This window comes from Dendrobates tinctorius, unplaced genomic scaffold (assembly GCF_039654945.1).
Source record: "Dendrobates tinctorius isolate UK_male_01 unplaced genomic scaffold, ASM3965494v1 ptg000239l, whole genome shotgun sequence".
NCBI lineage: Eukaryota > Metazoa > Chordata > Amphibia > Anura > Dendrobatidae > Dendrobates > Dendrobates tinctorius.
Window position 1 is genome coordinate 755252 of NW_027361906.1, and position 13488 is coordinate 768739.

The following is a 13488-nucleotide window of genomic DNA, read 5'->3' on the forward strand; positions in this document are numbered from 1 at the left end:
TTTTTATCCAGGTACTGACATACATGTTGTTTAATAATTTGTTCAAAGACCTTTCCTGGTATAGAAGTCAGACTCACCGGCCTATAGTTGCCTGGGTCCACCTTCTTCCCCTTTTTGAAAATAGGAACAACATTTGCTCTTCTCCAGTCTTCTGGGACTTCTCCTGTTCTCCAAGAATTTTCAAAGATTATGGAGAGGGGTTCAAAAATTTCTTCTGCTATCTCCTTCAGTACTCTGGGGTGTAATTCATCTGGACCTGGAGACTTGAATTCATTTAGGTTAGCTAAGTGTTTCCTCACTATATTTCTGTTTATAGATATCCTGGATTCTTCTATTCCCTTAATAGGACAGTGAATAACAGTTGATGTTACATTTCCTTTCTGAGAGAAAACAGATGCAAAATAGGAATTTAAAAGTTCGGCCTTCTCAACATCCTGTCTTACCATTTCATCATTTTCATCCTGTAAAAATCCTATAGCATCTTTGACTTTTCTTTTACTTTTGACATATCCCCAAAATCCTTTATTATTGCTTTTGACATCTCTTTACAAGCCTCAATTCATTGTCAGCTTTAGCTAATCTGATTTGTGCCCTGCAGGTTCTGCAGACAGCATTATATTCTTCTTTAGATATGCCTCCCTCTTTCCATTTTATAAACATTTTTTTCTTCCTTTTTAGCATGTGCTTAAGTTCTGTGTTCATCCATCCTGGCGTCCTTAAATGCTTCCTATTCTTCCCTCTTTTCGGAATTGTTAACAATTGTGCTTTGAGAATTTCATTTTTCAAGATTTCCCATCCTTCCTGGACATTTTTGTCCTTAAGGATATCCAGCCATTGGATCCCTCCAATTCTCTTTCTGAGTCCCTTAAAATCTGCCTTTCTGAAATCTAACCTTGACGTCTGAGTCTTCACAGGTCTTCCTCCTCTAGTTATCCAAAATTCTAAAATAGCATGGTCGCTACCTCCTAGGGTCCCAGCCACTTTTACCTCCTCAACCATTTTCTCCCTGTTTATGAGGATTAGATCCAAGGTAGCAGTTCCCCTTGTTTTCTCCCCTACCTTTTGAAAGATAAAGTTGTCAGCAAGAATTTCCTTGACCTGTTGGTTTTGCCTGAGAGAGATTCCCAACAAATGTCTGGATAGTTGAAATCTCCCATGACAACTATGTCATATTTTTTGGAGAACTTGGCCATTTGATGCATAAAGAGTTCATCCATATCTTCAGCTTGCACAGGCGGCCTGTAGTAAATGCCTACAATGGTGTCCTTTCCATTGTTCTGTCCTTGTATTCTTACCCAAACAGTTTCCACAGATCTCCCAGTCTCTGAAGCTTCAATCTCTGTGCAGATATACGCGTTTCTAACATACAATGCGACACCCCCTCCTCGTTTATCAAGTCTGTTTCTTGCAAATAAGTTGTATCCTTCTAGTCTTGTATTCCAATCATGTGTATTGTCCCACCAAGTTTCAGTGATTCCAATGACATCATATTTCTTTTCCTGTGTTAGTAGTTCCAATTCTCCTTGTTTGTTGCCCATGCTTTGTGCATTAGTATAGAAGCATTTTAGTTTGTGATTGGTTTCTCTTTCTCCAATATTTTTATTAATTAGATTCTTTTGTCTTTGTTCTTCCTTTCCACTTCTAATAGCAGAGTTCTCAATAGCATTTGTCAGGTGTATGGCTTTTTCTGGTCTTTTGCTTCCCTTCCCACGTTGTTCTAGTTTAAAGCTCTCCTTACAAGTGTAGCAAGGCGACTTCCAAATACATGTTTTCCAGTCTTCGTAAGGTGCACCCCATCTCTAGCAAGTAGTCCATCGTAAAGGTAATTCACTCCGTGATCCAGAAATCCAAATCGTTGCTGACGGCACCATCGACATAGCCAGTTCTTCACCTGCAGAGTCTTATTCCACCTCCTTGTTCCATGGCCATCCACTGGGAGGATGGAAGAGAAGACCACCTGCGCTCCCAGTTCTTTCACTTTCTTGCCTAAGTCTTCAAAGTCTCTGCAGATGGTTTCCAGGTCGTTTCTTGCGGTGTCATTTGTCCCCACATGTAGTAGCAGGAATGGGTAGTCATCTGTAGGTCTGAAGAGTCCTGATATCCTGTCAGACACATCTTTAATTTTTGCACCTGGAAGACAGCACATTTCTCTTGAAGTTATATCCGGTCTGCAGATAGCGGCCTCTGTTCCTCCCAACAGGGAATCCCCCATGACCACCACTCTCCGTTTCTTCTTCACAACAGTTTTCTTTCTCCATCCAGGAGGACTCTGAAGGCGTACAAGGTTGCTGTTTGTGGGCAAAGTCTTATCCTGATGTATTTCTTCATCGTTTTCCTGCGTGAGAGCCTGGTACTGGTTTCTGAGCAGTATGGGTGCTGATGCCTCCCGATCCTCCTGCTTCTCTGGGTCACATGTCTCCATTCCTCTGTTTCTTCAGGTGCACTTCGAATTTCTTCTCTTTCTGTAACATGAAGAGATAATTCTGCTCTGTCTAAGAACTCTTCACCTTCTTTAATGATCTTCAATGTAGCTAACCTCTCTTCCAGATTTTGCAACTTTTCCTCCAGCAGGGACACAAGCTTGCATTTGTGGCAGGTGAAGTTTAGCAAGTGAACATGTAGCAAGAAATGCAGCTCACCAAATGGCTCCTGGCCTCTTCCATATTGAGATTTCTTAAAAACGATGAAAGATGAGCCAAAATTTGCGCGCCTATCGGCGCGTGGTTTTCCGATTTCCTCTTTTCAGCTGCAACGGCCAAAACCCAGTGATCGTTGAGCTCGCGGAGACTCTTCACTTATCCCAGAAGGCACTGGGAATATGCAAATGATCTCCTCAAGACTCTTCCCCTGGTGGTGGCTCATCTCTCAGTGAAGAAAAGGATCAGAAGTCCAAAATTGGACATGCCATATCCTTATCTCCCCCAACTAGACTGTCTGTGGAACTGGTCGAAATCAGCCTTTTCGGTCAACAACTGAATCGCATATTGCTTGAATTTGCTGAGTACCGAATATGCCCAATAATTCAACATAAATCTTATTTGCACATATATTATAAATGACAGGTGGCAACAGTGGGGGACACCTCGGGGCACAAAAGCTTCACGTTTTACTATGGAGCTCGAGCATTTTTGTTTCTGCCCCTACATGAGCCGATATGTGGCCCCTTCCTGCTCTTGGTTTGCTTCTTCCTTTATTTGGAAGGAAGTGGAAGGATGAAATAAATGAATTCAATACCAATAAATGTGTTTTCATTTCTGAAATTTAGCCTAAAGTCTACTCTAGCTTCCAATCTCTTAAGTCAGCACCCTATGTGACTTCCGCTGATAGAACGTCTCTGTTGGATTTTAATTAACAAAGTATTTTTGTAGTTTGTTTTCGGGGGCCAAATTAATTAAATGTACAATAATTTTTACATTTTTCAATACATTTAAAAATAAAAAAATAAATAAATTAAAAGCATTTATTTCCTTTTTCCAAAACAAATGTTGCTAAGCTAAAAATAAATTCTCAGAAGACACAATTGCTGCCAGTTGTCACCATTAAGCAGATGAAAGTTTAGTTTAAATGGACGGCGAAGCTTTAATGCACAAGTGTCTTTCGTTATTTGCGCTGCCGTAACGCCAACCATATGTCGTCCTCTGTGAGCAAACTGTGGTGTTTACATTGGGAGGTTAAGAACGCGTTGGTCTAATCGCGGCTACTGTAATTTTTGCATCGTAACTGGGGCTTTCTACCACGGGAGAGTTTTTTCATATGGTTGCCTGACAGTGGGCAATTTACATTAGTTACATGGCTCGTAGACCAAGAACATGGATTTCGAAACAAATCCGTTTAAAAATCCACGTATAAAACTCAGTGTAGTCTTAGGCTATGTTCACACTGAGTTTTTTATTTAGGCGTTTTTTTTCTACCCGAAACTGTCCAGATCCTCCTCCTAGAGTATGTGCACACTGCAGCAAACCTATGCAAAAAAAAACGTGTAAACGAATAAACATAAGTATTTCTAATCAAAAACGACTTTCTGTTCATCTGAAGGTCTTTTAACCACTTCAGGTTTTTATTTTTTTTTTTTTAAAAAGTGGCGTGTCCATTCTTCTGTCAGTTTATAATGTAAGGGGAAAGCTCAAAAGACACCCGGGAAACGACTGAATGGAGAGTTTTGCAATCTATTTGCTATAAAAAAAAAATTCTTATTATTCTAAGGATATAAAGAAAAAATTACATGAAACACCAGTAAAAAAAAAAATACTTAAAAAAAATTGGAAACATCCTAAAAACAAAAAAGACAGTTGAAAAAAACATCAAGAAATGCTCAGGAAATGAGTGAATAAATGTCATAAAAGACATTGTGTGCAAACTCCTCAAAAACTTGGAGTTTCCGCTCCAAAAACTCAGCAAAGTCCAGACAAGGTCTAGTCTCTGCAGTTATGGCGTCAGCATAGCGGTGGTGACTTTTCTGCCCTCTGATCCTCAGCACTCGGCCCCCCGTTCTGTAACGCTATGGGGTTTCCAATTCGTTGCTGCGGTTCCTTCTACTTCTCAATGATATCACTCACAGGATATAGGGGAAGATTCAGGCGGGAGGAAGAAATGTCATAGATGGAATTGTTGCCCTGGTGGCTGCTGTTACAGGATCGCACGGGTATCAGTTAGATCTACACCACCACCATATTGTTACATGGTTGTAAAGGCAGACGACATGGCGGGGTTCCGGAGGTTATACACCGGTGGCGAGGTACAGAAGGTAATACAAGGTAATACACTGGGGGCAATGGGGCTGGATTTTATACACTAGGGGGGGGCAATCGGGCTGGACGTTATACACCAGGGGCGACGAGGTCAGATGTCATACACCAGAGGTGAGGTACCAGAGGTAACATACTGGGGTTGGATGTTTTACAATGGGGGAAGTAGGATCAGATGTTATACATCAAGGGGTTGTGGGGCCAGATGTTATACTGTGGGCGAGGGGCCGGATGTTATACATTAGAGGGTTGTGGGGTGGGATGTTATATATCAGGGAGTTGTGGGGTTGGATGTTATACACTGTGGGCGAGGGGCCGGATGTTATACATCAGGGAGTTGTGGGGCTGGATGTCATACACTGTGGGCAATGGGCCAGATTTTATACGTCAGTGAGTTGTGAGGCCGGATGTTATACACTGTTGGCGAGGGGCCAGATGTTATACATCAGGGAGTTGTGGGGTTGGATGTTGTACACTGTGGGCAATGGGCCAGATTTATACATCAGGGGGTTGTGGGGTCGGATGTTATATACTGTGGGCGAGGGGTCGGATGTTATACATCAGGGAGTTGTGGCGCTGAATGTTATACATGAGGGGGTTGTGGGGTCGGATACTATACACTGTGGGCAAGGGGCCGGATGTTATACATCAGGGGGTTGTGGGGCCAGATGTTACACACTGTGGGCGAGGGGTTGGATGTTATACATCATGGGGTTGTGGGGCCGCATGTTATACACTGTGGGCAAAGAGCTGGATGTTATACACTGTGGACGAGGGGCCGGATGTTATACATCAGGGGGTTGTGGGGCTGGATGTTATACACTGTTGGCGAGGGGCCGGAGGATGTTATACATCAGGGGGTTGTGGGGCCGGATGTTATATACTGTTGGCAAGGGGCTGGATGTTATACATCAGGGGGTTATGAGGACGGATGTTATACACTGTTGGCAAGTGGCCGGATGTTATACATCAGGGGGTTATGGGGCTGGATGTTATACACTGTGGGCGAGGGGCCGGATGTTATACAGTGGGGGCGAGTGGCCGGATGTTATACACTGTGGGCGAGGGGTCGGATGTTATACATCAGGGGGTTGTGGGGCCGGATGTTATACAGTGGGGGCAAGTGGCCGGATGTTATACACTGTGGGCGAGGGGCCAGAGGATGTTATACATCAGGGGGTTGTGAGGCCGGATGTTATACACTGTGGGTGAGGGAATGGATGTTATACATCAGGTAGTTGTGGGGCTGGATATTATACATCAGGGGGATGTGGGGCCAAATGTTATACACTGTGGGCGAGGGGCCAAATGTTATACACTGTGGGCTAGGTACTGGATGTTGCACATCAGAGGGCAGTCGGGACGGATATCATACACTGATGGCAATGGTATCAGATGTTATACACTAGGGGTGATGGGACTGAATGAGGATCAGTAATTCAATGACTAAATCCATGTTCACACGTTCAGTATTTGGTCAGTATTTTACATCAGTATTTGTAACTAAAAACCAGGAGTGGATGATGAATACAGAAGTGGTGACGTGTTTCTATTATACTTTTCCTCTGATTGTTCCACTCCTGGGTTTGGCTTACAAATACTGAGGTAAAATACTGACCGAATTCTGAATGTGTGAAAGTGGCCTAAGGGTGTGTGCACACGCTGCAGATTTTGCTGCGGTTCCGCAGCGGTTTTGGCCGCTGCGGACCCGCAGAAGTTTTTGCTGCGGTGTACAGTACCATTATTCCCTATGGGAATCAAAAACCGCAATGCAGACGGTGCGTAATTTTCCGCGCGGATTATCTGCGGTTTTCCATCCGCAGAAAGAATTGAAATGTCAATTCTTTCTGCGGATTCCGCTGCGGTTTGCCATCTCCTCCATTGAGGAGATGAAAAACCGCAGGGCAGAACCGCAGAGCAATCCGCAGGTAAAACCGCAGGTATTTTGACCTGCGGATTTTACAAAATCCGCGCGGATGAATCCGCACCTAATCCGCTGCGTGTGCACACAGCGTAAGGCTTGTGCCTGAATACTTCTCTTCATGTAGTGTATATTTAGATGTATGTTTATGTTTCTGTATATGTTGTGGTAGATCGGCTCACTCGGCTGCACACGGAGGTAGACATGGGTACACTGCAGCTTTAAGAACTTCCTTTGGTTTATTATAGGCAGCATAAACCAAGGTGTAGTGAAGCAAATACAGCCCTCTGGGCAAAAACAGGAAAACACAACAAAGTGGTGGCAGAAAACACAGTCCTTCTGAGAGCGGGGTTCCTCCCGCTCACTGCTAGCAGAACACACATGGTTCAGGTTTTCGCATACAACACATGCATAAACACTTTCCTGGAGTGCTTCCTCTCCAGGCACACTGAACACTGCTGCCTTTGGAAGCCAAGTACTTAAGCATGTGACCATGCGACTCCTTCATTATGTGACTGATCACATGATTGTGACATCACACAGGTCCTGTCAGGCTCTGCAGGTGGAGATAAGGTGGACATCCTCCCACTTGCTCTTTGAGTGTCCACATAAAACCAGCCCATTTATGCAGCTTTAGTTTAAGCCTCACAACACTTTAGAGTGCTGGATGAAAATTCTCTGAGTTTATATCACTGCCGCCATTAAGCATAGTGACACATATCTCCCCTCCATTACGTTACCAGTGACTTTGTCACAATGTGTATCTTTATATAATTCTGTGAATAGATGTGTTTATATACTGGTGTGTGGGGCAGCACCTCAGCTCAGACGGTAGCTGTGCCGTCCAGCTCCATTTTCTTGCAGCTTGCTGTGAATTCTCGTCCCACCAAGGACAACATCTGCACAGAGTTTATATTTTCTCCCCCTGTTTGTGTGGGGTCTCCGTCTCCACGCCAAAATATACTGATCAGTAAATTATATTATGCGTAATGCCTAATCAATCAGTAAAGGTCAATGGAGCAAAATTATTTGAAAAGCTAAGAGGGTGGGGGGGTCACAAACTTTTTTCATTGCTCTATTATAGGTTTCTTTAGAATCGCGTAACTGGCATAAATTCAGATTTATCTCTAGCTGCCAGATATTTACTTATGGTTGCATGCCCTCCCTAGGTTGTGGACCTCCATGTGTGGTCTTGGCCCCCGTGGGGTTCTGCACTAAAAGTCTCTGACAAAGTGAGTCCATGGCCGGATTACTAGCATTGATCTGTTGGCCTCTGTAGTTGTTTGCTGAGATGCCCTGACAAAGTTCTGCATTTTTAGGCATTTTGAAAAATGGTAGAAACAGGGATTGTATTGGATTACTCGAGCTGTGCTGATTGTGTATGTTGGATGAGGATCACATGGATTTTTGGGCACTTGATGCTAGTCTTTTCATCTTCCCTTTAGCCATGTTGCATTAGTCTGGTCCTAACAAGGAAGGATGAGTGACACATAGTTTAGACATTTGGAACAGAGCTCATAGAGGCATCAGCTTTTCTTTGCCATTCAGGTTTCAAGGAAAGATGGGTGGTCATTGTACTGCTTGGACAGATCATGTTTATGCAGCGACGTTGGCACGGTCGAGCAATGGAGGCTGTAATGTCAACTGGAGCTGTAGAGAAGTAGACTACAAGGAAGCCACCAATGCAGAATTGAATAATCTGCATAGCAGAGAAGATTTCATGAAGAGACAGAGCTCAGAAGATCAGAAGACTTACTATACTGATGTAGCAGAGTTGAGTAGATGAAGAAACTCATAGTAGCAGAGACGAATTACATAGCAGCACTGAATAGATATCTTACGATTCTGTGGCTGCAGAGTCGTACAACGGAAGCCACCGGCAACAGAGTCCGGCTCCGGATGCGACGGACCGAGATGTCCGCCGCTGAATACCGTCATTTTAATGAAAAAGTTGTGCTCGTTGCACCTGGCAAAATATTACGGAGGGACTGTTCCGCTTCCCATTAATACTCATGCCCCACTCTGTGGGAAGGACACGGCCGGACGACCAAAGTGAACGTTGAATATATTATTTTTTGCTTTTATTTTTGTTACACCTGTTGTGCCCCTTTTGCTGGTAAAAGCAGACTGACTGGACGGCCTGGACCATGGGCCATATCTAAAATGTGTGTTTTCCTTGTTTATGGGAAAGCCTGCTCCCCTTAAGGAAAGGGGGAGCTCTGCCTTCAAGAGACTGAAGACTCTGGAAAGCTTGCTCTCCTTAAGGAAAGGGGGAGCTCTACTTCAGAAAGACTGACGGCTTTGAAAAATGGGCCGTATTTTTGTATATATTGATGGACTTAACCTGGAAGATTGTGAGCCAGGTTTGTACTTTTTAAGTTGTTTTACGTACAGTGTAAATTTTGTGGTTTGTTTGGTCGGGACGACCAAATTTTAGGAAAGGGAGGATGTAAGGGATTGAAGAAGAATATCCCTTTAATGCCACCTCCCCGTTGAGGAGTTCTAATGTTAATACGTGTAGTAAATAATGTACAGATTTTATGATGTTTCGGTGTTGGTACACTACGGTGTATTACCTTTTTTTCATTGGTACTGCCACATTATGTGTTACCATGATGTATTAAATTGTGTTGTATGCCATATTATTTCCCTTGTATTAGTTTAGGGTAAGCCAGTGTATCCTTCGGGTTCAATAGTGAAGGACACTGTTAGCATATAGTTTCATAGACTGGGTAAGTGTAGTTCTGTTGTGGGCCACTAGATGGGGGTATACTAGTGGGCCTTGTTAGGTACAGTTGATAGATAGTTTATATAAGGGTTAATTGTTGGAGGAGCTGCTGTGGGTTAAGTTAGTATAGGTTATAGGAATAAGTCAGAAGGTCAAGCACGCCCAAAGTGTCCACAAGGGCTCTAGGCCCAGGACGCAACAGCTGCATAACGTTGTGGAGAAGCAGAAAAGCACAGGCACAGTCAGGTGGGCTCTGTATGGGAACGGACCACTTGTGGAAATTACAGTTTGTGACAGCAGCAGGAGCGGAAAGGAAAGAGTGGTCCTAGAGTCGTGCAGGGCGCAGAGGATTCACCATGTGGCAGATCTTAAATAGGGCTAAAGCCTGCAAGTCTGAGATGAAGCGGATGAACGGGATCTCCTATGTATTGAGGTCTCACTGGAGTGATTCTGCGGTACCGCCTAGGGCGCTACTACCCCGGAATGTGCGTGAGGACGTAGAAACTAAGCAAGGGAAAGTGCAGGAGGAAGGCTGTGTGAACGGGGCTGTTGTAGAAGGAAGTAAAATCGTTGGTGTGGCATCAGAACCGGTATCTGTGTCCGTTATTTCAACCCTGAGCACTGGAACCAAGAGTGCAGGAGCTGTGCAACACCGCTGTGGAATCCCTGATGGTGGACCAGCATCTCGAACAGGTACGCCGGTAGAAGCTGATGGTTTGTCTGTGGGAGGAGGTCAGGACACCAGAGCCCCGGTGTCCTTGGCTACGACTACCGCCCTGGCCCCCTCTTACATCTATATAACCCGACCTGTAAGAGAAGAAATATAACTTTTATTATGCTCATTTGCGGGGCGGTCAGGTCTGATGGGTGTCGCTGGTCTTGGTCCTGCGCTTCCCATCTTCTTATGATCGCTGCCCTCCTGCTTGCTTCATGTGGATGACGCGACCCTGCATCGTCCACGCAGGCTTCCCGGTATCGCGCTTCTACGCAGGCGTACTTCACTGCCCTGTTGAGGGCAGAGCAAAGTACTGCAGTGTGCATGCGCCGGGGCTCTTTGACCTTTCCCGGCACCTGCGCACTGCAGCACTTTGCTCTGCCCTCAACAGGGCAGAGAAGTACGCCTGCAGCGGAGCACGGTGCCAAGGAAACGCATTATCCACATGAAGCAAGCAGGATGGAGGCATCACAAGAAGAAGGGAGGCACCGGACTAAGACCAGCGACACTCATTGGACCAGACTGCCCTGCAGGTGAGTATAATAAAAGTTATTTTTCAGTTCTTCCGGGTCGGGTTGGAGGCAGATATACAGCATTATAGAATATTGTATATCTCCCCTGAAAGGTGATGGAAGTATCTTATAAATTGGGTCAAAAGTATAAAGTATCTCCTATCTAATTACTAACTCAACCTATCAAGAACTGGAAAACTCTTTTTTTAAAATAACAATACAAAAATCTTTATTACATATACATTAATAAAATTAAAAAAAAACATAAGGGTTGCAAGGTAGTACATTATAAGACAACACATGATCCACTCTAGTGCAGATATGGCATGAATTCATACCTTACAGGATGTTGTTTTATTATATTACATAGAAGGTAAGTTTCCTTTGTAGGTCATATACTATGTCTTCATATCAAACATATACATAAAACTTCAGAAAATCTTTAAGCATAGACTATATAAAGTTTTGTAATAAAAAATATTTTTTTTATTTTTATATAGAATCATAGAGCTGCTTGTGCAGAATGGTGAAAGAACTATTTATTGGCAAAGAAGGGAAGGGAAGTTTATTCATCCCAATATATAAAACTCATAAACAAAAATCAGTTGTACTCAGAAAAAAATCTATTTTTTTTTTTATAACTAACTATTGATCTGCCATCTAGTGGTAAGTTAGGGAATAATATCCCACTTGAACATAACCGAGCAGTTTCCATCTATGCCTTATAGAAAGTCCTATATGTGTATTGTGGATGGTGCCGAGCACTACAGTCATGGCCAAAAGTTTAGAGAATGACACAAATATTATATTTTCACATGATCTGCTGGCCTCTGGTTTTTATGTGTGTTTGTCAGATGTTTTTATCACATACAGAAATATAATTGCAATCATATTATGAGTAGCAAAAGGTTATATTGACAGTTAGAATGAGTTAATGCAGCAAGTCAATATTTGCAGTGTTGACCCTTCTTCTTCAGGACCTCAGCAATTCTCCCTGGCATGCTCTCAATCAACTTCTGGATCAAATCCTGACTGATAGCAGTCCATTCTTGCAAAATCAATGCTTTTATTTTGTCTGAATTTGAAGGTTTTTGTTTGTCCACCCGTCTCTTGATGATTGACCACAAGTTCTCAATGGGATTAAGATCTGGGGAGTTTCCAGGCCATGGTCCCAAAATCTCTATGTTTTGTTCCCTGAGCCATTTAGTTATTACCTTTGCTTTATGGCAAAGTGCTCCATCATGTTGAAAAAAGCATTGTTGATCGCCAAACTACTCTTGGACGGTTGGGAGAAGTTGCTCTTGGAGGACATTCTGGTACCATTCTTTATTCATGGCTGTGTTTTTAGGCAAGACTGAGAGAGAGCCCATTCCCTTGGCTGAGAAGCAACCCCACACATGAATGGTTTCAGGATGCTTGACAGTTGGCATGAGACAAGACTGGTGGTAGCGCTCACCTGGTCTTCTCCGAATAAGCCGTTTTCGAGATGTCCCAAACAATCAAAAAGGGGATTCATCAGAGAAAATGACTTTACCCCAGTCCTCAGCAGTCCACTCCCTGTACCTCTTGCAGAATATCAGTCTGTCCATGATGTTTTTTCTGGAGAGAAGTGGCTTCTTTGCTGCCCTCCTTGAGACCAGGCCTTGCTCCAAGAGTCTCCGCCTCACAGTGCGTGCAGATGCACTCACACCTGCCTGCTGCCATTCCTGAGCAAGCTCTGCACTGCTGGTAGCCCGATCCCTCAGCTGAAACACTTTTAAGAGACGGTCCTGGAGCTTGCTGGTCTTTCTTGGGCGCCCTGGAGCCTTTTTGGCAACAAGGGAACCTCTCTCCTTGAAGTTCTTGATGATGCGATAGATTGTTGACTGAGGTGCAATCTTTCTAGCTGCGATACTCTTCCCTGTTAGGCCATTTTTGTGCAGTGCAATGATGACTGCACGTGTTTCTTTAGAGATAACCATGGTTAACAGAAGAGAAACAATAATGCCAAGCACCAGCCTCCTTTTAAAGTGTCCAGTGGTGTCATTCTTACTTAATCATGACAGATTGATCTCCAGCCCTGTCCTCATCAACACCCACACCTGTGTTAATGGAGCAATCACTGAAACGATGTTAGCTGGGCCTTTTAAGGCAGGGCTGCAATGATGTTGAAATGTGTTTTGGGGGGATAAAGTTAATTTTCTAGGCAAATATTGACTTTGCAAGTAATTGCTGTTAAGCTGATTACTCTTTATAACATTCTGGAGTATATGCAAATTGCCATTAGAAAAAATGAAGCAGTAGACTTGTAAAAATTAATATTTGTGTCATTCTCTAAACTTTTGGCCATGACTGTACAAAATGAAATATCAAATCAAGTGAATATACCTCTTGGCAGATTTAGTTAAAGGTACATCAAAAGAAGGACATTCAAAAGTGCATTTAAAGATGCTCCAATAGTGCAGGGTACCCATCATAGCAAGGCACACGGAGGGTTAAGTAGACAGTATTTACCAGTAATTCTGTAACAGTGGACCACGTGTAGAGACCCCTTAACGCGTGTCATGCTCGCCATGTCTGTTATGTCCGCCATGTCTGTTTTGCCTCATGACCCCTGGAGTGGTGTGCACGCGCATCTCATGTCTGCTGAGCTGCAAGATGCCTGCGTTTCTGCTTTTCCCTCTGTGATCTTCTCGTCATGTCTGAAACCTTGATCATGTGACGTTTCCTAAGATCCTGCACTGTCTGGTTCTGCAATCATCTCGTCATGTCTGAAACTCTGATTATGTGACCTTTCCTAGGATCCTGCACTGTCTGGTTCTGCAATCATCTCGTCATGTCTGAAACCTTGATCATGTGACGTTTCCTAAGATCCTGCACTGTCTGGT